The sequence below is a fragment of the Mercenaria mercenaria genome, chromosome 12 (assembly GCF_021730395.1).
Source record: "Mercenaria mercenaria strain notata chromosome 12, MADL_Memer_1, whole genome shotgun sequence".
NCBI lineage: Eukaryota > Metazoa > Mollusca > Bivalvia > Venerida > Veneridae > Mercenaria > Mercenaria mercenaria.
This window is the reverse complement of record NC_069372.1, coordinates 33420559-33443040: the sequence shown is the minus strand read 5'-3', so window position 1 is coordinate 33443040 and position 22482 is coordinate 33420559. Positions and strand designations below refer to the sequence as shown.

At 33.2% G+C, this 22482-nt stretch overlaps 1 protein-coding gene across 6 annotated transcripts in view; it reads left to right on the top strand.

Moving 5' to 3' along the window:
- Positions 1 to 22482, top strand: part of LOC123535304 (protein unc-93 homolog A-like) — a 135710-nt gene that overhangs the window by 63482 nt on the left and 49746 nt on the right. Inside the window, exons 1-2 of one of the 6 annotated variants that reach the window (XM_045317911.2) lie at positions 18417 to 18620; positions 18976 to 19061. The exons of 4 other annotated variants lie outside the window; for them this stretch is intronic. The gene's annotated coding sequence lies outside the window, so the exon portion shown is untranslated. Of the gene's footprint in view, positions 1 to 18416; positions 18621 to 18975; positions 19062 to 22482 lie in introns of those variants that run through there. One more of the 6 variants, XM_045317907.2, reaches the window with a different exon arrangement.

The window sequence follows — 22482 nt, the reverse complement described above, 5'->3', positions numbered from 1 at the left end:
AATTGTTTTGACACCATGTTAAACGATTCATCTCGTATTGAAAACAACTTCTAGGAATTACAGGACGACTTTAAAAACTGACAAGTATTTGTTTCAATCTTTCCTTTTTTTTCTTTTTTTTTTTATTCAAAGCTTTGTATACATGTGTTTATGTTTACATGAGTTCATAACGTGATCATGTTTCACAATTTCTTGGAGCATATTCAATCGACGTCAGAATTTCGGGCAACAGTTAAAAAATTTGCAGACGTTTTTTTTTGTTTAATATGCACATCAAGATAATTTGCCTGTACTATCTTAAGAACAAAAAGAAGCAGTGTAAGATAATCAGGAACTACAGTTTGATTACATTCAACAAAAACATGTTATTCTAACTAACACTCACGCGGCTGTATCGCCAAATTTCTAATGAAAAGTTATTTGAGAAATAGGTTTACAGTGAAATAACAAAAAAAAACACATGACGTTGAATAGTGTACTGAAACGCTCAGTAGAATGTACTTATAATCGATTGGACCGTAGTTTTTTTAGTCTGTCGATTGAAGTCTCATTGCTTATTTTCCAAGATAATTATCCTGTACGTATCAATGTATGGTAACTAATCTGGTGGCCGTTAGCTTATATATCTGTCCAATATGGACGTTCAAAACATAAACACGAAGATTACAATGTACGTTTCTGAAAATATTTTTCAAATGTTACAAAAGTCGCTGTAACGACCAGGGAAGTAATTATCCGTTAATCACATTGGCATGACAATCTGATCATTTGGAGAAATGGTCCAAAATTTCATCTTTTACTGTTGGTGTAATCAAACTAATAAATAAACGGAAGTACTCGTGAAAGTTTCTAGTATAATTATGTTTGGATGGGTAAAATTCCGGTTTTAATTTCTCATTTTAAGGTATTAGCTTTAGCTTCTAAGTAAAAATTTGAAACCGACTTGTATAGTATTTTTATGTCAACATGTTTACATTCATATAAGAACTTGTATGTTAATCAGTGTTATTTGTTTACTTTGTTGTTCGTTTATTTAATGATGTTACTATAAGCAGTATGTCTGCATGTCTTTTCAAGAAATTGTTGTTCCATAAGCCACAGTAATTGATGTCTATGAAGAATTGATAAAAATACTATGTCTGAAATCACTCGGTCTCCAACTCTTTAAGTAGGTAATTAATGGCGGAGACCAGGTCAGTAATGGTATATTTCTAGGAAAACCTGTGGGGTTAACTGCCAGCTAAAAATAAACAGTGTGCCGAAAAAGGGCACTTAATCCAAAACAAAAGAAAAATCCAAGCTATTGTTATAATTGACTTCCCTGAGTCGCATGTCTAATATCCTTATATAAGATTTTTACCTAACAACTTCATCGAAACTGAATAAGTATGGTGCTTGGTAGAGATGGGAAAGTGTATGTTAAAGCCATGTTTAGTTTTATATGAACAGAACAGAACAGATAATTTATTTCGTAACTTTGGAATTGAACTTGCGTTCCTCTTCCATACATGTTATAAATACAAACATATGCATAGTTACACACCTCATATCTAACAACAATAAGGTCATCTTAAGACGACCTCTTATGTCCCAGAAATTGGTTGCATTCAATTTTATCAACCACTTTAATCTTTTAATGTGACTTTGGTTATTATTCAAACCATTACACTCTGTAAACTATTCTTTGATAAGTTGTATCCAAACCGTTACAAACTTCATACAATGTACAAGTGACTGATTTCAGATTATTTTCCCTTTCAAAAATACCAGGTAAGAAACCATTAAAATATTTCTGCATTTTTTCTCTTAATGATGCATTTGTAAGAATGTTGAGTCTCGTTTTCGTTGCCTGAAGGACATAATCTGCACAGTTCCAGTACTAATTAACACTGACTGATGTGATCTTTTATATCGAATAATTTGGACCTTAGAATGAAAACTATTTACACAATAATTTGTTAAGCCAAAAGGTATGTGCTTAAAGATAGAAATCAGCAAACAATTTACTACAATATAGGCCTATCGGTGTAATTACTATACAGTGAGTATTGGAAGATTCATCGAACATTTTATGTCTGTTACATTTTCACAATAGAAAGAAAGTTGTTCCAATGACCAATATTGGTTTAAATAAAAGTATCGGTTTGATACATATTGTGCTTGTTTAATCCATCTTGTGTTTAATCCATATTCTGTTTGTATATGGAAAGCATTGAATTGTGCTTTGAGGTAAGATTACTTTAATTACTGAATAATACTAAATATCAGTTGTAGTCGTTTCAAATTCAGTTAGATTCTTTTATTGATATATAATAATCCATAACAAAATCTGTATTAGTGAGTAAGACGTTATATTGACATTACATGGTAAGTTATTTAAAATACTCGAAAATCAATTTGCATGTAATAACATACGTTCATGAAGAAATTAGAAACTAAAGAATGTAATCGAGTTATTCGAGACAAAATGTATTTAAAGTTCTTTTTACAAACAAATTATCAATACAACCAAAAAATTAAGACGCCTATATGCTCCATTAAGAAACACATACTTATAGCTAAAATGACTTGGATTTAACTAAAACATATGGTTAGGTTTCTTAATTTTATGAAGTCAAACAAGTGTCGAACATTTTTTCCGCATAAATGATATAGAATATACATGCCATGCATTTCGATTTCTTGATGATCTTGATGAACAGCTTGTTATCTAAATTTTGATTTTTTTTTGCCATTAATACAGGTTTTCTTGTTTTCTTGCACAAAAAGTAAAAAAACAATGATTATATCCAACAGGGAATGCCATGCTCCAAAATCGCAGCCTCCCAAAAACAAAACTCACAGCACACTGATATGCACACTACCAACACACACACACGCACACACACTCGCACGTACACACACGCGCAGCCGCACGCACACACGCGCGCACCTACTTACAAAGAAGACACACGAGGGCAAAACGAACAAATAAGGGAACACAGTAGGGCATGCCTTGGAACGGTCAGTGGCAAAAACACCACTGGGGAGCTTAAACCTGTTTATAGTGCGCACCCAACCTCACTCTTACCCCCACTATGTTCCAAACTCACGGGAAAGTGTAAATAAAAGTAATCTCCGCCAGGTGAATCTCTAAGACACGCAATAGCAACAAAAGGCATGGCATGTAAAACACAAAAATGCTCCTATATAATTATATAATTATATAAAAAACAAACCTTAAGAACCAAAAACGCATGTACTCAGTGTTTTTGCAGAAGTAAGAACATTAAGAGAAACACTAAATCTACGTGTATCTGTGTAGTCTTTTCTACCTAAATTGATTATTTTAACATTAAAGGCACTGACCGCCAGATTTGGCTAAAATAATCTTTCTCTCAAATTGAAGTTTGGTCATATTATGAACATTTGAATATGAGTTTTTGTTTCTAAAATATTTTAAAATTTCCAGATCAAGAAAAAACAGGTGACCGCGTCGGGAATCGAACCCTGGACCGCCGCGGCAATAAAGACATTTTACCGTCGTCGTAACCAATAGCGCTATAGCTGAAGTAGTGAATAATGATTTCAAAACATAGATATGTATAATCCAGACAATTTACCTGGAGTAAAAGCGTGACAAACGCTTTTCGATTTTCATCGTAAAAAGTAGTAAAAACAACAAATTCTCATGGGTTTCCGTAACATAAAGTTTGTCAGTAATTAAGTTTTAAAGCCTTCTTAAGAAATATAGCATTTATTTCAAGATATCTAAAAAAATATTTTTTGTTGTCGAACGATCTAGAGGCATGCCGCTTTAAGAAATATAGCATTTATTTCCAGATATCTAAACATCGTCTTTTTTGTTGTCGAACGATCTGGAGGCCAGTCCCTTTAAGTAAAATACATAGATTCTTATATTCCTTACATTTGTCCAGTTACGAAGAGCAAAACACACATATATAAACATATAGAAATAGTATCGATATTTACATAAGTAACAGTCACAGATATCTACATGTAAATGTATACTAGGTCCAACTGGCATATTTGAAAATAAAAAGGTTGTCTACATAATTTATGGTTGATGTTTATTAACAAATAGTCAAGGTCTTCAAGTAGTTTATCGTCTAATTTACCACGGTTCAGAGTTCAGATGTGTAGGAATTAAACCACGAGGACGTTTGCCGGAGTGGTTAAATACTTGAAGCATCTGAACGATGAACCGTGGTAAATTAGACGATAAATCACAAGGAGGCCTTGATTGTTTTCATTCTGACATGCTCTGACATGCTCATTGACATATTTTGATAAATATTAATGATAAAATTAATTTTCCCAAGGAGTAATGTATTAGACGTTATGCGACAATTTGACGTCATAATTGACGTCATAATGCTCTCTTACCGGTCCGCGCGTCAACCGTTGTTTATCGCAGATTCTAACACGATCCGCAGCAATTGCTATATAAACATATAGCGAAATCGCCTATACATGAATCTACGATAAAATATGGTTGGCTGTTACATTTCACCCCCCTATGATTGTGAGAGATTCAACTTCAGTTCCATTACATACGAATTATTTCAGGGCAAAACGGTTGAAAACAGCATTTCAAAAACATAAATATGATAAAAAGTCATACTGACCTATGTGTAGGACTGTAAAACACGTTTTGATCTCTACGAGCGAATTCAATTAGCTTAATTATGATTCAGCGGTGACGTCATAAATGTATGACATGAAGTATGACGTCATAATGATGTGCCGTCATTATTAAGCTTGTAACTCGTATCACAGGATCAACTCGCCTAATTTGATGATTCTGTTCATAATTAGTTTGCGAGCTGTTAGATTACTAATTCATAAATACTTCTCAAAATTCTGATAAAAAAGAAACAAATATCTATACGTTCCATTGGCTATGCAACATTTTCTGACCATAGGGGGTAAATTGTAACAGCATATGACCCGAATGACGTATTACGCTGAAAATGTAGTACTGTAAAATGCGAATTATTTGCGTTGTTAGAATCGAAATAATAGATCTGTTCCAATAATTTTATCAATTAATATAGCATGGGCAGTCGTTTGGATGCGAATAATTAAATCACTCGTGCTACGCACTCGTGATTTAATTATTACGCATCCAAACTCCTGCCCATATTTTATTAACTGATAAAATATAGGAACAGATTTATTATTTCTTAATTCTAACGCGACCCGTTTTGTTTTCCTATTAAACAAAGAAGGCAGAAAACTGTGTGTTATTATTCAACAATTCATTTTTCTGACGTCACAATTTTTACGTCATAACATTAAACGGCATAGCGGCGCGCTGGAAAAGAAGTCAACAGAAGTCAGGCAAATATTTGACGGATATCGTCAAGGACGTACAAAATGATCTTTGATAACGTGTTAGAATCGTAATAATATATCTAAAACAGCGATTTGCTCTTGAATAAAATCATTGTGCGTATTATTATAACATATGGGCGCAGATAAACTCCAAACAATGATTTTATTGAAAGACAAACCACTGGGATATATTATTTCATAAATATACAGAGGTTGGTTTCCTTCTTTGTTTAACTGGAAATCAAATCGAACCATGCTAGAATATAAAATTTAACATGTTATGTGTATCAACAGTACTATGCTATGACTTCTAACAAAACTGTGTCATCTGATCGGTGGTAGGTTTGAAAGTAAAAATGATAAAACATACACAAGATATATCGGTCCATGGTTCAAATCCTTCTTGTATTTCAAAGTTTTTTGTCCATGCATACATAATCCCCATGGAAAGTGGTTTTACAGAGAAATATAAAATCCCATATTAAGCTCATTATTTGTTCGTATCTTCGACGAGATACAAGTATAACGGCAATGCTAGAGGTATAAAAAAAATGTCCAAGTATTTTACAAAGATTGGAAACGTTTTCAGCTTAGCCTTTTAACAAAACAAGATTAACTAAATCTCCAAATAAATTCAGGTAATTTGAAAACAACAAAAAAAGAAAATTATCTTAACTGAATTAAAAAAAAAAAAACAAAGAAAATATTGGCTGGCAAACTTCGGCACGCAATTTAAGCCCATTTCGTTTATAGCGAAAACTGGCTACACTATCAATTCATTTTACAACTATTGTTATTATAGATTTTAGGAAACAGCTGTATAAAGAATTCCCTCCGGATTTTTACGTTTACAAAATAAAAATGTCTTTAGGTCAGAGACGAACTACAGTTAATTTCTTAATTCTATGTATTGTGTTGTAATGCATTTAAATACACAAATTTACATATATTATCTGACTTTCTTAATGCATCTAAAATAGACGTATTAAATAGTTTTGCATAAATCGACCAACAATAACGTTATTAGGGAGACATATTTTTCCACTTTCTCTGACCATACACTTCGGGTATATATTCCCCGATTTGCGGAGCTTTTGTTTGAAAACAACAGAAAAGACCGAACTTTTAGAGTACCGTGTTGGGTTTGTTTTACCATGATGTTTGTGCAATAAACACCAGACAATTGCAAGCTAAGAGAACAAGCTAATCGGTCGAAATTAGCGAAAAAGACTCTAAATAATTAATTGTCGATTGTATGCCACAGTATATGTACTATACCATGTGCTTCGACATTAACAAGCCATTAAAATCAATTTAAATCTAAGTCAAGCTAGATCTGTGGAAATGTAGAGACGACGCATGTCGAAGATAAGTATCTGAATCGGAACTAAACGTTTTGTTACAAATGTGACACATGAATTCATGTATTTATGACCGTCTGTGTGTATCATTTATGAACGTGGATACCGTTTGAAATAAGGTCATAGCCACAAATCTCTCAGTCTCGGTTATATTGAACAGAAGCATAAAAGACAGACCGCTAATAAAAAGCCAATCTTTTATAAGATATCGCTAAGGCTTCAAGAATGTGATTTGAGACTATTTATTAACTTAGATAGGTCTGTAATTTACAGGCATAATCATATTGATTCAACACATATTGAACTCAAAATGAGGAATATCTTTAAGCAATATATGCTGCTAGGTGAAAAGATAAAACAGTATCTCAAGATATCAAGGATAAATGTTCGTAAATTTTATTAAGATAAACGCGGGGTCGTGGGTTCGATCCTCGAGCGAAGCGTATGTTCTCCATGACGCTTTGATAAAAAAAACACATTGTTTCTAAAATTATTTGTCCTCCATGGAGAAGTTGGCAGTTACTTGCGGAGAAAAGGTTTGTACTGGTACAGCATCAAGGAACACTGGTTAGGTTAACTACCCGCCGTTACAAAAACTGAAATACTGTTTAAAAACGGCGTTAACCCTAAAACAAGCGAACAATAACTTAATGTTCCAATTGATATAAACCGTTTCCAAAGCAAATTGTTCTCTTGCTGTTGCAGACGACATTAAACAAAAAAGTCCTCGTTCTACTGAGTTAAAGGGGCGTTTAGTGCAAAACTCAGCACTTCAAGATGTTTTCTGTCATTGGTTTTTCGTCTGGAATTTTCTTATTCTTGTTCTTATGCACTAAAATACAAAATACACAAATAGCATCGAGACATGCCATCAAAACATTATCAGCGTGTCATTAAAGCTCATTTATGATTCTTAGTATTCTTCTGTCTGTAAGAAAGTGGGCGACTGGGATGGTGATTGTAAGGCAGAGCTAGAAATTTACTTCAGACTTAGTTCGAATAAGTACATTTATACAAGTACTTTATTTTCATGCAAACTCATATACATTTGTGTGAAGAAGTTAACTGTGAAAATACTGAATATCCTGACGATAGCGTGAATGTTCAAAGCTTTAATAAGATTTCACGTTCCTCGTGTGGTACTAGTATTTCGTCTTGTGGAACTACAAAACCACATAACGTCCGTTACGTTTAATTTGTTTAACGGTATTAGTTCTACTGCACTTAGTATTGTTTTATTTTAACAAAAGAAAACGTATGTTAGCTAAAGGAAAATTTTTGCAGGATATCTAGAAGTATCACACCAGAAGTAGTATCAGTCGCCTGTGCCAAAACATGAGGTTCATAACAATGTATTTTTGCCTGAAATAAATAAGGCATAACATCAAAATTGTCGTAAACAACTGTTAATTCTACAATTCTATAGTTCGAAGAATACTTAAAATATGCACAGTATACTACTTACGAATAAATATGGTATAATATATAGTAATTTTAAAATCTTTACATTAAATATAAAGTCTGCAGTTTTCATGTCCAGATATCCGGTAACAATGTTACAGGTATAATATCTCGCAAAAAGCCCGATAACCAGTCGGATAGCACCAGTCGCCCTTAAATTATGTTCCTAACATGATTTGAAATTGCAAAGTGGTCTGCACCGTTTATATCTCCTTAAGCTTTGTGATAAATATATGGTCTGAACCGGTCATATATGTCCCATGTCATCTTGTCGTTAAATTTTGTTGGGATCGTGCTAAAACATGATCTGGGCCGTTTGTATATATTCCATGCCATCTTGTCGTTAAATTTTGTTGGGATCGTGTTAAAACGTGGTCTGGGCCGTCCATATATGTTCCATGCCATCTTGTCGTTAAAGTTTGTTGGGATCGTGTTTAAACGTGGTCTGGGCCGTCGATATATGTTCCATGCCATCTTGTCGTTAAAAGTTTGTTGGGATCGTGTTAAAAAGTGGTCTGGACCGCCATATATGTTCCATGCCATCTTGTCGTTAAAGTTTGTTGGAATCGTGCTAAACGTGGTCTGGACCATCCGTATATGTTTCATGCCATCTTGTCGTTAAAGTTTCTTGGGATCGTACTAAAACGTGGTCTGGACCGTCCATATAATGTTCCACGTCATCTTGTCGTTAAAGTTGTTGGGATCGTGTTAAAATGTGGTCTGGACCGTCCATATAATGTTCGATGTCATCTTGTTAAATTTTATTGGGATCGTACTAAAATGTGTTCTGGGCCGTCCATATAATGTTCCATGTCATCTTGTCGTTAAAGTTTGTTTGGATCGTGTTAAAACTTGGTCTGGACCGTCCATATATGCTCAATGCCATCTTGTCGTTAAAGTTTCTTGGAATCTTGCTAAACGTGGTCTGGACCGTCAATATATGTTCCATGCCATCTTGTCGTTAAAGTTTGTTGGGATCGTGTTAAAATGTGGTCTGGACCGTCCATATATGTTCCATGCCATCTTGTCGTTAAAGTTTGTTGGAATCGTGCTAAACGTGGTCTGGACCGTCCATATAATGTTCGATGTCATCTTATCGTTAAAGTTTCTTGGGCTCGTACTAAAACGTGGTCTGGACCGTCCATATATGTTCTATGCCATCTTGTCGTTAAAGTTTGTTGGAATCGTGCTAAAACGTGGTCTGGACCGTCCATATATGTTTCATGCCATCTTATCGTTAAAGTTTCTTGGGCTAGTACTAAAACGTGGTCTGGACCGTCCATATAATGTTCCATGTCACCATGTCGTTATAGTTGTTGGGATCATGCTAAAACGTGGTCTCGACCACCGACATATGTTGCATGTCATCTTGGCGTTTAAGTTGTTGGGATCGTGCTAAAACGTGGTCTGGACCGCCCAGATATGTTCCATGTCATCTTGTCGTTAAAGTTTGTTGGGATCGTGCTAAAACGCGGTCTGGACCATCGATATATTATTCCATGCCATCTTGTCGTAATACGTGGTCTGGGTTTCATATATGATTCATGTCATGTTATTGTTAAATTTTTTCCAACTCTTGCTAAAACGTAGTCTGGACTATCCGTGTATGATCCATATCATCTTAATTGGCTTGTCGCGTGGTCTAGATCATGTTTGGCCCGATCCCAAAGAACCGTTAATGTAATGTGTACATAATTTAAATTCAGTAAAAATAAAATAAAAATTTTACTTTTTTGTTTGTTTATTTCAAAACAAACAATTAGTTTTTTATGAGTCCGATACTCACTGCTCCTTTAACATCACTTTCAAAATTCAAATAGAAAAAAATGTCACCGCTGCAGCGGCGTCAGAAATATAGGTGAACCCTGATAATATATTTTTAGAAAGAGGAGAAAAGTTCGTGCTAATTATTTTTACTACACCTATTTGTATTATTTTCATATAATGCTTTTGTAACGCAAATAAATTTAAATTATGTGGAAATAATCTTATTATGATAACTTGACTAGTTCTTGGAGCAGTGGTATTTTCTGTAATAAGTGAATCCTGGTAACGCGTTTATATTAGCATTATAGCGTGTATGATAGATTGTTAGGGCGTTTACAAAATATTTTTGTAAGTTCGTGCAAGAACATGAACATGCCCGTGTTTTTTCATTTTATCATGTTATAAAGTGCATCCTTCGCAACAAATAAAAAGTTATTTTAATATCTTTTCATATTCAAATAATGACTTTAATATAAGAATTATTGCAATGGTTATTTCATCTGCTCGTATAAGATATTTTGATATTTTAGAGATCAGACAATTCATTAAAAGTAAGGTAGATATACTGTCTGTATCAAATACTACTAAACACGTCATTCAAAGACTTTGAAGGAGTTTTTACGCTTTATGATAATTCAAATGTTCACTCCACCGAGTGACGAAAAGTTTAAAACGATTGATAATAAGAAATACGGTTTATTTAGTAAATATCTAGGTGATTGCTTGCTCAAGAACGTTGGCAAATAATGCCAATATCACAACTTATTCTTATACAATGTACAAAACGAAATATTTTGATAGACAAATCAGATTTCTTAAGACCGAAAAAGAAAGGACTGACGTGTTTAAGAACAAAATTAATGTATCGGATGAAACGGCTTCATTTCAAAGAATCTTGTAATAAATTTGAGTATCACAACATCAATATTGAAGTGCCGTGTGGCTGTCGAAAAATGTCTCCCCCAATCTTGACTTAGTGTTGTTATATGTTCAATGACTTCATTCAATGTTTATGTATTTACAAAATTCTGATGAACAAGAGTCTTATTCTTTTTTGATCACTGGTGATATCTCCCCAATCCTTACTTTGTAGGTTTTCTTAAAATTAAATTCACAAAAAAAAATTTGAATGAATTAAAATTATAATATCCAAGAACACTGTTGAAATAAGTTCCAAAATTGGTTGAAATGAATCTTAATTATATCCAGTATTGTGGTATAATCCTTAAATCGCCATATCAGTTCTTTGCAATGGCAAAATTAAAAGTAAAACAGATAATGATATTAAACGTTTTACATGTAATACCACCTATACATATGTCCAGAAATCGGTGAACACGTTTTTCAGAAAACTTGAGAGAACAAAGCTGTCAAGGCAATTTTGCCATGGTATACTTTGTATTTTCTTGCCATGGCAATGCATTCTGCCATCTGCTAAGGCAAATTCGTTTTTGCCATGGCAAATGCAATGTTTTCATACATACTTAAAAAAATTGTAATGATATGAAATAAAATCATACTTACATGCACTTTCAAACAGGTTAATAAATATAACAATTTAAGACAGTTTTCCATTTTTTGCGAAGCGCATATAAATATAGGCTGAATTTATCAAATAACGGCGTGACAAAAAGAAACCGGCAGCTATTTTATAAAAAACCTTAACTGTAATTTAGCTGTAACCAAACTTTTAGCTCCAAAGAGATTAGAAATAACAGATTATATAATGCTGACTTTATTGAGTCGGCTAAACGCTGTCAAGCGTTTGACGAGTCCTTGCTATCGCACGATTTCTCATTCTTAAATGGCCTCACAACACAGCGAAGTGATGTAGTTCCATTGGATTGTCTCTAATTTCAAAGAGTTCATTGATCGAATGAAGTTCATTTATGTCAATCCTATTTGCTATGACCAATATACGATGTAATCTGTCATATTTATGACTTGTAATTGTGCAATACTCGAATAAAGCCACGTATTTTCTTCCGCGGTAACTCATTAAGCATAAACACGCATAACGATTCTGCGGGATTTGGTAATACATTTGCGCATATGATTATGGTGACGAATTTTATGCCCTTTTGTCACAAAATAGCAAATATGATGTTCACAAATTCAAATAAAAACTGCATATTAACTTATTAGCCAAATTATCCATTTGTTACCCTGTCCGTTTCAAAAAATAATCTTTAAAATCATTGCGCAAATAACAAATTTATTGTGCTGTGCATTTTATGAATTGCGCAGACTTACAAAGCTTGCGTAACATCCAGCGAAAGACAAAATATAGTTCCAGAACATACTGCTAGTATTTTATTGAGTGGGTACCTCTGAAAGCATTGGAATGTCTCTTATCAAAAAGTTTACCACAACTATGAAATTAAATTATGACAGCTTCATTTTAAATGACCCGAATAAGATATGTGCAGTACGTTAATTCTTCCGCGAGACTTCGCGGATGAATCCTAGCTACATTCTGGACACTTCTCGGCGAACACGCGTGACCTGTTTATAACAATGCTTCTACGACTTTGCGTGGGTTGATTTTTGTAGTCAGTAAACGGATAAATTATCGGAAGAAGAAGCTCTTACTGGTTTGTTTAGTTACTACTGACATTAAAATGATATTAATTCTTATTTTTCGAGAAATAAACAAATCGGCGAAACATTAAATTGTATTTTCTTGTAGTTTTTGAAATCGAAAGTAGATCGTCTATGTTTGGCTGCTTTGACGAAACGAAACAACTTTTTTATGAAAAGATTTAAATAAGAGGTAATTTAACCGTAAACTTCAATGTCAGATACTGCCAATTGCTGCTAAATGTCTTCGTATCATCACAATTTGTAAAATATATTGTTGAAACTGGAGAAAAGTGTAATCGTATCCGGATATAATATTTTGGGTAAATATCGAGCTGTGTTATGAAATTTTAACATTCAAGTAACATACATGATAGATATTATTGTAACAGAAATAATTCTAGAATTTATTTTTATTACACCTACATATAATCTATGTCAGACTCGTATTCTAGTCCTGAGGCATGATCTGAAAGTAAAAAGATTAAGTGACAGTCATACTTTGGATATTGTAATACTAGAAAGAATCTAGATCGTAACCTTTCTGAAACTTTGACTGGTTTGGATAATTTGCTTACGATTCAGGTTCGCAAAAAAATGAAACCGTTACCCATTCTGCTTTTCATGATGACACATGGCTTGATTTTTGCAGTCAGTAAGCGGATAAATTATCCCGAGAAAGAGCTCTTACTGATTTGTTTAATTACTACTGATTTTAAAAATGATTTAATTTCTTATTTTTCGAGAAATAAACAAATCGGCGAAACATTAAATTGTATTTTCTTGTAGTTTTTGAAATCGAAAGTAGATCGTCTATGTTAGAGTGCTTTGACGAAACAAAACATTTTTTTTATGAAATGATTTAAATAATTTCACCATAAACTTCAATGTCAGATACTGCCAATTGCTGCTAAACTGTCTTCATATCATCACAATTTGTAAAACATATTGGTGAAACTGGAGATTTTGGCAGTATAAAAGAAAGTGTAATCATATCCGGATATAATATTTTGGGTAAATATCGAGCTGTGTTATGAACTTTAAACATTAAAGTAACAGACATGATAGATATTATTGTAACAGAAATGATTCTAGAATTTATTTTTATAATACATACATAGAAGCAATATCAGACTTATATTCTAGTGCTGAGGCATGACCTGAAAGTAAAAATATGAAGTGACAGTCATTCATACTTTGAATATTGTAATACTAAAAAGAATCTAGGTAATATTTAGAAATTGAAACATAAAATTTTCAGTTAGAAATCGCACCAAATGCTGTATCAAGGGTCTACATTTTCAAAATTTCCTTGTGGTGATACCCCAAACCCTACTTGCAGGAGGGGGTATCCTCCCACACCCTCCCCCCATATTGCCACTTTACAGTTTGATACATTTGCCCTTTTACCACCTGCCACAATGCCCATTTCAAAATCTGACTGCAGTTCAAAGCGGGAAGGAACACCCCTCCCCACACCCACCCTGCTACCGACCACGTAAAAATGGCTCAAACATTTTTTCAGCCCAGTCTTGGCCTGTCTGTCTACATGAACCAAAACGGATATTATAATTGAAAGTACATAGACTTGGGGACTACTGACATGGTTTTGAAGGGGTTAACAGGTCTGAAATAGAATAAATGATGGTTTTAACTAAAAAAGAACTGCATTTATTAATATTGGGTATCTTTTCCGAAATTGGTAGCTAGTCCGAGTAACTTCTCTTAGTTTCGAATGCGCAATTTTCCTGTCAGTGTAAACATTCATGACACTATATATTGACACTCAGCAACATTTACATATCTTTAAACGCAAAAGTAAGTATACTTTAAATTCACATCCCTTATAATATGATTGAACAATACCTAGCGTGTGACACGGTTATTGCCAGGCCCCTTATCTGTAAAATATCTGAACAGTTCTTTCGTCCATCCGTTACAAATTGTATGTGTCAATCCGCGCTATAAAATTTCAATATATAAATTTTCATATTCAAATTTTATCATGTGCTAATATATACCAGCCGATAATTGCCTGTTTTGGTAATGCCAGAGGCAAATGTTTACTGGAAAAATATTTATAGTCATGGACAGTATCTTAGTGTCACCTGTCAAATTGTAGTTTGTACTTTCAACATTTTTATTTTTGCGAACCACTCTTCAATTTTAGAGAAATATATTGGGTTTAAATACTTGTATAATGTCAATCAAAGTTTTACTAGGCATCGATTGAATGTCCATTTCATCTATTGTAACAAAATCTCTGTTCAGTTGGGGAAAAACTAAAACCAAACTGAAACTAGTAGACTATACTACCAGTACATCAATCATTAGCCGACACTCAGGCCCTTCAGGCCTTTGATTTTTTTTTCAAACTAATTAATATTAAAAAAAAATTATGTTCACAAACATATATCTGTATAATGCTAAAATTGCTAAAAATCTTTAACATAATCATTAACAATAACAGCCGGGGAAAATGAGAGCATATTCTGTTTTATTGACTGACACTTTTCTATCTATGATTCACATATTTCGTGCATGCTTAATTTGAAATTAACACTGGAATTGACCTGAAACCAATGCAGGCGGTTTTCTTTGCGAGCGAAATGAAAGCAACACAGTGTTGTTTGAAAATATGTTACGCTGTTGTTCAACGTTATTCACATTAATTTCGAGGAGACGTCGTGCATTTTCCTCCACCACCTTTAAATCGTAAATGTAAGAATCTGTTCTGGGATTTTATTGTATATATATAAATTAGAAAATTACGTTACAATATTCTCATTTTTAACCAGTTCTTGTCGTTAATTCCTGACCGCGTTTATTAAGCAATACATCGCTAATCAGAAACAAATGGGAGTTATAGCTACCCTACAGCAGATGTTTTCCTCACCGAATCTTATCATTTGATTAGTTATATATTTAATATGGCCAGGCTAGTCCATAGACCATTGCATGTTAATGCTAATATCGAGTTTCTTTTAAAAAATTGTTGTCATATACTTTCGTTTTACATTGTTACCATTGATACGCGAGCATCAGTATACTGCTAAACGAGAAAAACGCCGGAAAAACTATACGGGTTTTAATGAAGTTGAGCGTAAATGATAGTTCATATAGTGTTCTGTTTGAGTGACGGGGTGCTGCCTGACATCAATAGTGAGCTGCATCATAACCAGTGTGAGTCAAAATTAACAGAACTCGCATGTACAACATATACACGCATATAGTGCAATAAAGTAGAAAGGAGAAATATTCGTTTGTTTTCTACTGGTGTAAGCAGCAAGTACAAGGTACAAAATGCTTTGGGCAACCATTTTAAGGTAGAGTTGATCAATTTATCTATATTGCTCTCAGCCTATAATAGCATAACAAGAATAGACACATACATAACGAAAAGTGAAAAAATATACATAATTACAATAAGTTAAATTTACAGAAGGTCAGACAAATAATTTTACGAACCTTTTCATTTAACATTAATCATTTAAATCATCCCAAAATGTTGTTTCTGCTAGTTACTTGTTACTACATATCATAACGGAAATGCAAGATGGATATAATGTATAATATAAGCAAGTTAATTATCAAACTCAGTTGAAACTGAACTTGGTTTTGTGAACATGGAGCCAGAGTACTTTGTGTTCATCCATAAGTACTGACTTAATAAGAACTAACAACGAATCTTAATACCACATCATTAAGCACTGCATTTTACACATCATCAAGGGCTTCAGTCACCAGTCAGTTAGTATGTGTATACGATTTAATTTAATGTGTTTCAATGGTTACTCTTAACACCTTACATATTTTTCAACTGTCGGTAAACACTTGTTTATCAAAAGAAGAATTTTTGAGAGAGACAAGGCCAGTGAACTTGTTTGTTCAATGTTGGAGTTAACGTGCTGTTTTGCATAATTATATTTACATTCTGACTTTAAGTTGTCTCCGTTTTGTAGCTATTTGACACTTACAAGGCAGACAATAAATGCATTTACAGTGTTTTCTAGGAATTCTCAAATTAGTCTCAGAAGAGTTAATGGAACACACGCTGTGTTTGTTTGTCTGTGAATACTTTTGAATGTGTTTATAGCTCGACTTAAGACAGTAAAACATGTTGTTAGATTATTAACAGCAAGTCATTTTTTGTTTTGTTTCATTCAATGTCTCGAAAAAAAAATATATTATACAGCACCCATTGAGCTTGTATGATTAATGTATTGACTGCTATGTCAACTTTCTAGAACAATTAAAATACCGAATAGAGTCTAATGAGCATACGTGTATAATATAGGTGGGTCTTTCTCTACAGCCCGACCTACTATAAAGCAATATAATGAGCATACATGTATAATATGGGCGAGTAGTTCGACATTCTGACTTATTATAAAGCACTTGCTTAAGGTTTAAAATAATACACGTATAGTACATACTAGACTAAACAATACACGTATAGTACATGCTAGACTAAACAATACAGAACTGTGTACAACTGCTATATGCACAATATGATTCCTGTATTCTATAATAAATTGAAATACATTTGATAAGAATTTTTTACATTCGAATTGAAAGAGGGCATTGGAAACCTTTAAAAATCTCCAGACAATTAGGCTTTTATAAATGTAGACATTTTTGTGTAAAAATCTCAATATACACAGTCTTCATATACTTAAAAATTATGTCTGTAGGATATACCCCGTCTGGATTAAAGTTTGCTAAACACAAAAATTTGATTTTTTCCAGAACCGTTATGATCAACACAGATTGGATTTATAAACTCAAAAAACAGTTGGTGAGATCTATAAAATATTGATAATATCAAATAGATACATTCTGTTCATGAAATTTTCAATAACTATAGAAAAACCCCTTCAAACTAAAAAGTTTACAGATTATACACTTTAAGTTAAAAAAAAAGTCAGCTCCAGAGATGTTTATATCCTGTGCAGTTACGGATCTCTGAGATTAAACGAACGCATAGAAACCTAACCAGAAATCGTGCCAGAAATCTGTCACTCTATAAGATGGGTAATCAAAGCAAATGCCACGGACTCACCTTTTACTTTCTTAAAATTTTAAAAACTGCTTCTAGCCATTCAAGTTTAATTTCTAAGGAATATTCTTTATTAAGTGAAAACTGAATTCTATGTGTGTCAGTGGGTAAATAAGGGTAAAAACTCGGTAATCAAAGTTCAAGTTAGATCATAGCAATCAATTAATCACTAGTTTATGAAACACATGTCATTGTATCGATTACACCAGAGAAACAGCTGGTTGATCTAAAACAATAGCAGGTAGATACGGTTTGAATAGATGATTGTATTGTATACAGGATGTGTGAGAGTTTGCATAACTTTAAGCTAAACTGAATGGTAAATCGTTCACGAATTAAAACACTTGTTAAATAGTTGCAATAGTGTTTACCAAATGATTCAGTCTTTTCAGATCCGTACCACTAACAACATAATTAAAATTATTCTCTTTAGAGTGACTTGATTAGTTTCCCTAGTGCGTTTTAGTAATTTACTGAAAGATGTGTAGCATAATTCATAATGTCCCTTATTTTAGCATGATCTAAGACACTTTCAAATTTAAAAATGTGGACGAATAGTGACCAATTGTAATGGCTTTGGCCTGCTTCCAGTCAGTGTTAAATAAAATAAATAGTCCTGAATTTAGTTTAACCCCGATTTTATAGTACATTAAATTTCTTTAGGAGTTATGTTTTATCCAGTATATATATGTTTAAACATAAAAGTAAAACTGCCAGTGACACCGCACTACTCCTAATCGACCTTACGATAGGAAATATTTCAAACGGTTCTCTAAGGTCAGTGTATTTAACGTTGTCTCGCTGGTAAATTTCACATGCATATAATCCTGTATCGGAAGATTCTTGGAACATTTATGTTCTGTGGCACTTTCACAGTAGAAAAAAAGCTTCGTTCAGGAAGCTAGCATAAACAAATATTGGTTAAGATAAGAGCCTTGAAACTTGTGTTTAATCGATGCGTTACTGTAGATAATTATCGAGACACAAAATGTCGTTTCACAGGAGATAAAGCATATTTTGTTTGTTCAAAGGGAGGATGAAAATAGTTTTTTGAGGTAAGGAAATTTTAGTATTATTTTAATCTTTAAATACACAATTTTACTAAAATTATCATTTTACAAACGGATACAATTCAGCATAAGATTTTACTTAAGAACAGCTGCTTGTTTCTATGACACATTTAGCTGATGATGATACAAATGCTTCGTTGTTCGGCACACTCTTCGTTATCCTACTGCTGTCGCTCCGTGTTCTGCAAAATAATTATGTATCGGTACATTTGGCGTTTTTACATTACATATTATGTTGTTGTTTTTCTTACGAGAATTTGTCCGGTTTGCATTTGGAGCCCCTTGTTACGGGAATTTTCCTGGCTCAACAAATTTTTATTTACACTGTCTTCCATTTTAGAACATAATAGATGATTATGAGTGATCCTGTGTTTACAGCCGACCGGTTAAATCATCCACAAGTGATTTTTGGCCACTAAACTTCTCGTATGTGTACATTTTTTACATTGTCTTTTTTTCTGTTAACATATCAATTATACACAAACATACAGACAGTGGCAGAAGGCTGCGTTTGAAGATTTCGGATTTTCCTCTTAAATCTTTTCCGTTCATTTTAGATTTGAACAAATTCTACACATTTTATAGAATAAACTAATTTCATTTAATATTTACTGCAATATTAATCGTATTATTCTGCAATACATATAGTCTGCTGCATCAACTGTTCAGTAACAACGGTGCAATTTTCTCGAGTTTTGCTCGCTTTATCTGTCTAGTTCTTGCGTGAAAACTGTCAAAATTAGTATGTTTGTCTGGAATTTAATTATCATAGAGACTAAATCCATATGCACTAAAATCCTCCATGGACCTTTTAACCATAAATCACCCTGTCTGAGTCTCGTCAAAGCATTTATGGGAAGAATTAAAGTTGTAACACAGAGTACTATAGAGTTTATCATACTTCCAAACATTTAAATTGACATAATGTATAACAGGATTCAGAGAAAGTGACATTAGCATCTGTATTCAGGTAAATAAGAGGGAAGACGCTGGTCTTCTAGTTCTATTTCAAGCCTTCGCTAGAGTATCGACGAACTAACAATGGGCAAGGAAGAAAACAGAATTCTATAATTTGTTAAGTAGTAAAGTTTATGGTGAGGAAGATCATTTTATTCTATATGAAAACACACAATGACAATATAATTTAGATAGTAAACCTGTTTATAGTTCTGTATTGATTTAAATTTGTAAAACGCAACAAACATAATAGCAAAATATTCCATCGGGAGGTCATTGCTATGACACTCCTACAACAAATGCGATAAGTGTTTTAGTATCGTCTGCATATTTTCCGGATGAAATAATAATTATTTTGATTCTTGTACCGGACAGGTTTTTAACTTAATTTTGAAATTATCATGGTGTCTTTAATATTATTGATTTTATTCTTATTCATTTTAGATAGATCTATGTTTAAGTTGTAATTGTGTTGGCTTTTTTGTGTTTTTTATTTTGTTTGTTTTGTGGCTATATATCATACCTTTCTCACGTAAACAATGTTTTTCAAAAGAAAAAAAAGAGAAAAAAACTAACAACCTTGCGAAGGAATTCAGTAGTTTTACTTGAGTATCTGTTCCAGAAAATGTCAAAATCTAAAACTAACAGTTTATTATCTAAAACTAACAGTTTATTAATAAGATGCATTTGTGCTCGTTAGATCTACATTTTCAAATAGTGTATATGAGCCGTGCCATGAGAAAACCAACATAGTGGGTTTGCGACCAGCATGGATCCAGACCAGCCTGCGCATCCGCGCAGTCTGGTCAGGCTCCATGCTGTTCACTAACAGTTTCTCTAATTGCAGTAGGCTTTAAAAGCGAACAGCATGGATCCTGACCAGACTGCGCGGATGCACAGGCTGGTCTGGATCCATGCTGGTCGCAAAGCCACTATGTTGATTTTCTCATGGCACGGCTCATATGTAGATATATAAATTTAGTATTAACATCAACCGAAATAAACGTAGAGGGAGGTACGAACTCTAGCTATCAACTTTTCTAAATACATTATAGTTAGGTTCATCATTATATGCGATAGTACGTACGTTAACTTGCATCATTTGTCAAAGTTGTGTGTGATTCTAAAAAAGTCACAAGTTGAAACAGATTATTCTTCTTTGTCATGTTTATAACTGTAGTTATTTATTATAATCAAGTTTTATTTCATGTTCTAGTATCCATATACAATAGTAACTTAGATGATCATTAGAACATGTAATCTTTATTGTTCATGTTGTTATATTGCCACTCGCAAAACTTCAAGTAATATACATAGATAGGACAGAGTATTGGTATCAGTGTTATTACACATTTACTAATCCACGTGTGGTAAGTACTAATTTCTTTATAATAAGCTCAGATATAACATCTGTGTTAGTTGTACAAAAATTAATCATTTCCTTCTCGTGTTCTTTTTTATAACAATCTAATATTACATTAGAATCATCTACCATTCATTTACTCAAAGATCACCTGCATTGTGCACTGTAAACCACGTCATTCATATGTTACAGGCAGCGGATGAATATCTACCTGAGCCAAGAGTTGTCATTTTGTGCAATAATGATCTAACAACATGTGTTATTACTTACACTAAATATAAATTAGTGTAAACGTTTTTAGTGGTTTGGAGGACCTAGAAATCGACCGCTTTGTTGTTTTTTGTTGTTGTTTTTTTTGCTGTGTGTACATAGAGAAGCATACTGCACCTTAACCAAACGAATTTGTATTTTTCATGTTGTCTTTTTATAACACATAATACATATGATAAATAATTGGTATCTATTGTAATGACTTTTTTATTTGTTTTCACAAAGCATTTCAGGTTGCATACTCGGCAGGAAGAGCACTCATAAAATATATGACTTGTAAATATGTGCAAACATTTTGATAAAATGCACCTGTTTTTCGCAATGTTATCGTGCTACATCAGTTTGATTTGTTGCTGTAAAATACTTAAAGTGTTTTATATTCTACGCTTTTTAAATGATAAGATATTTTTATAAAACTATTTTTCTCTTATCCTTAATTATCGTATTCAATTGGCACGTATTGTTTCTGATATCACTAATGTTTATTTCATCTTTGTTCTATGTGTTGTTTTAATATAAGACAAATTAATTATGCTCATGGTGGTTGTTAAAATTTCTTAAACTTTTAAATGTCTCTATAACGTTTCAAAACATCGCCAAAAATTATTTTGATTGAAAGTTTTGGATTGACTTCAGTCTTTATGGGATATGAAAATACGAAAACTTTTGTATTCATAACCTTTCCGCACCTGTAACGTAAAAAGACATATTAGCGAGTGATGGCCCTTTCACGCTTATTTAGAGTCAACATTTATGACATTAAAGGATTTTTTTCAAAAATATTGCTGAAATATATAGGCCAGCAGTTCTCAAAAAAGAGAAATATCTGACACCTGAGGCATGTGCTGAGACTTTTAAACACAGTTAAAAAGGCCTTAAGAACGATTTGACGAGGTAAGAACAATCTCAACGGACCCCTGTAGGATTTGCTTTTTCCACGTGTGAATATTTGTTTTTATTTTTTTAGATACAAAGCAGACATGTCGTACTCATCTCCAAATATTTTCAAATCATGATAGAGCTAAATTTTAAATCCCTTGTAGTAAAGGAATTCGATGCGCATACTTTAAGATAGGGTAGCCTTTGCGAAAGAACCCTGGTGTAGACCAATAATGACTCGACTGAAGTTTTCAAGTTTAGTCTGTGTATCATTTTCATTAATTCCGGGAAAACCTGAAGATCGTCTCATGTCATTTTCTGTGTTTTCGAAAACATACGCATGCCTTACGAGAGGGTATGAGTCCGGTGTCTTAATGA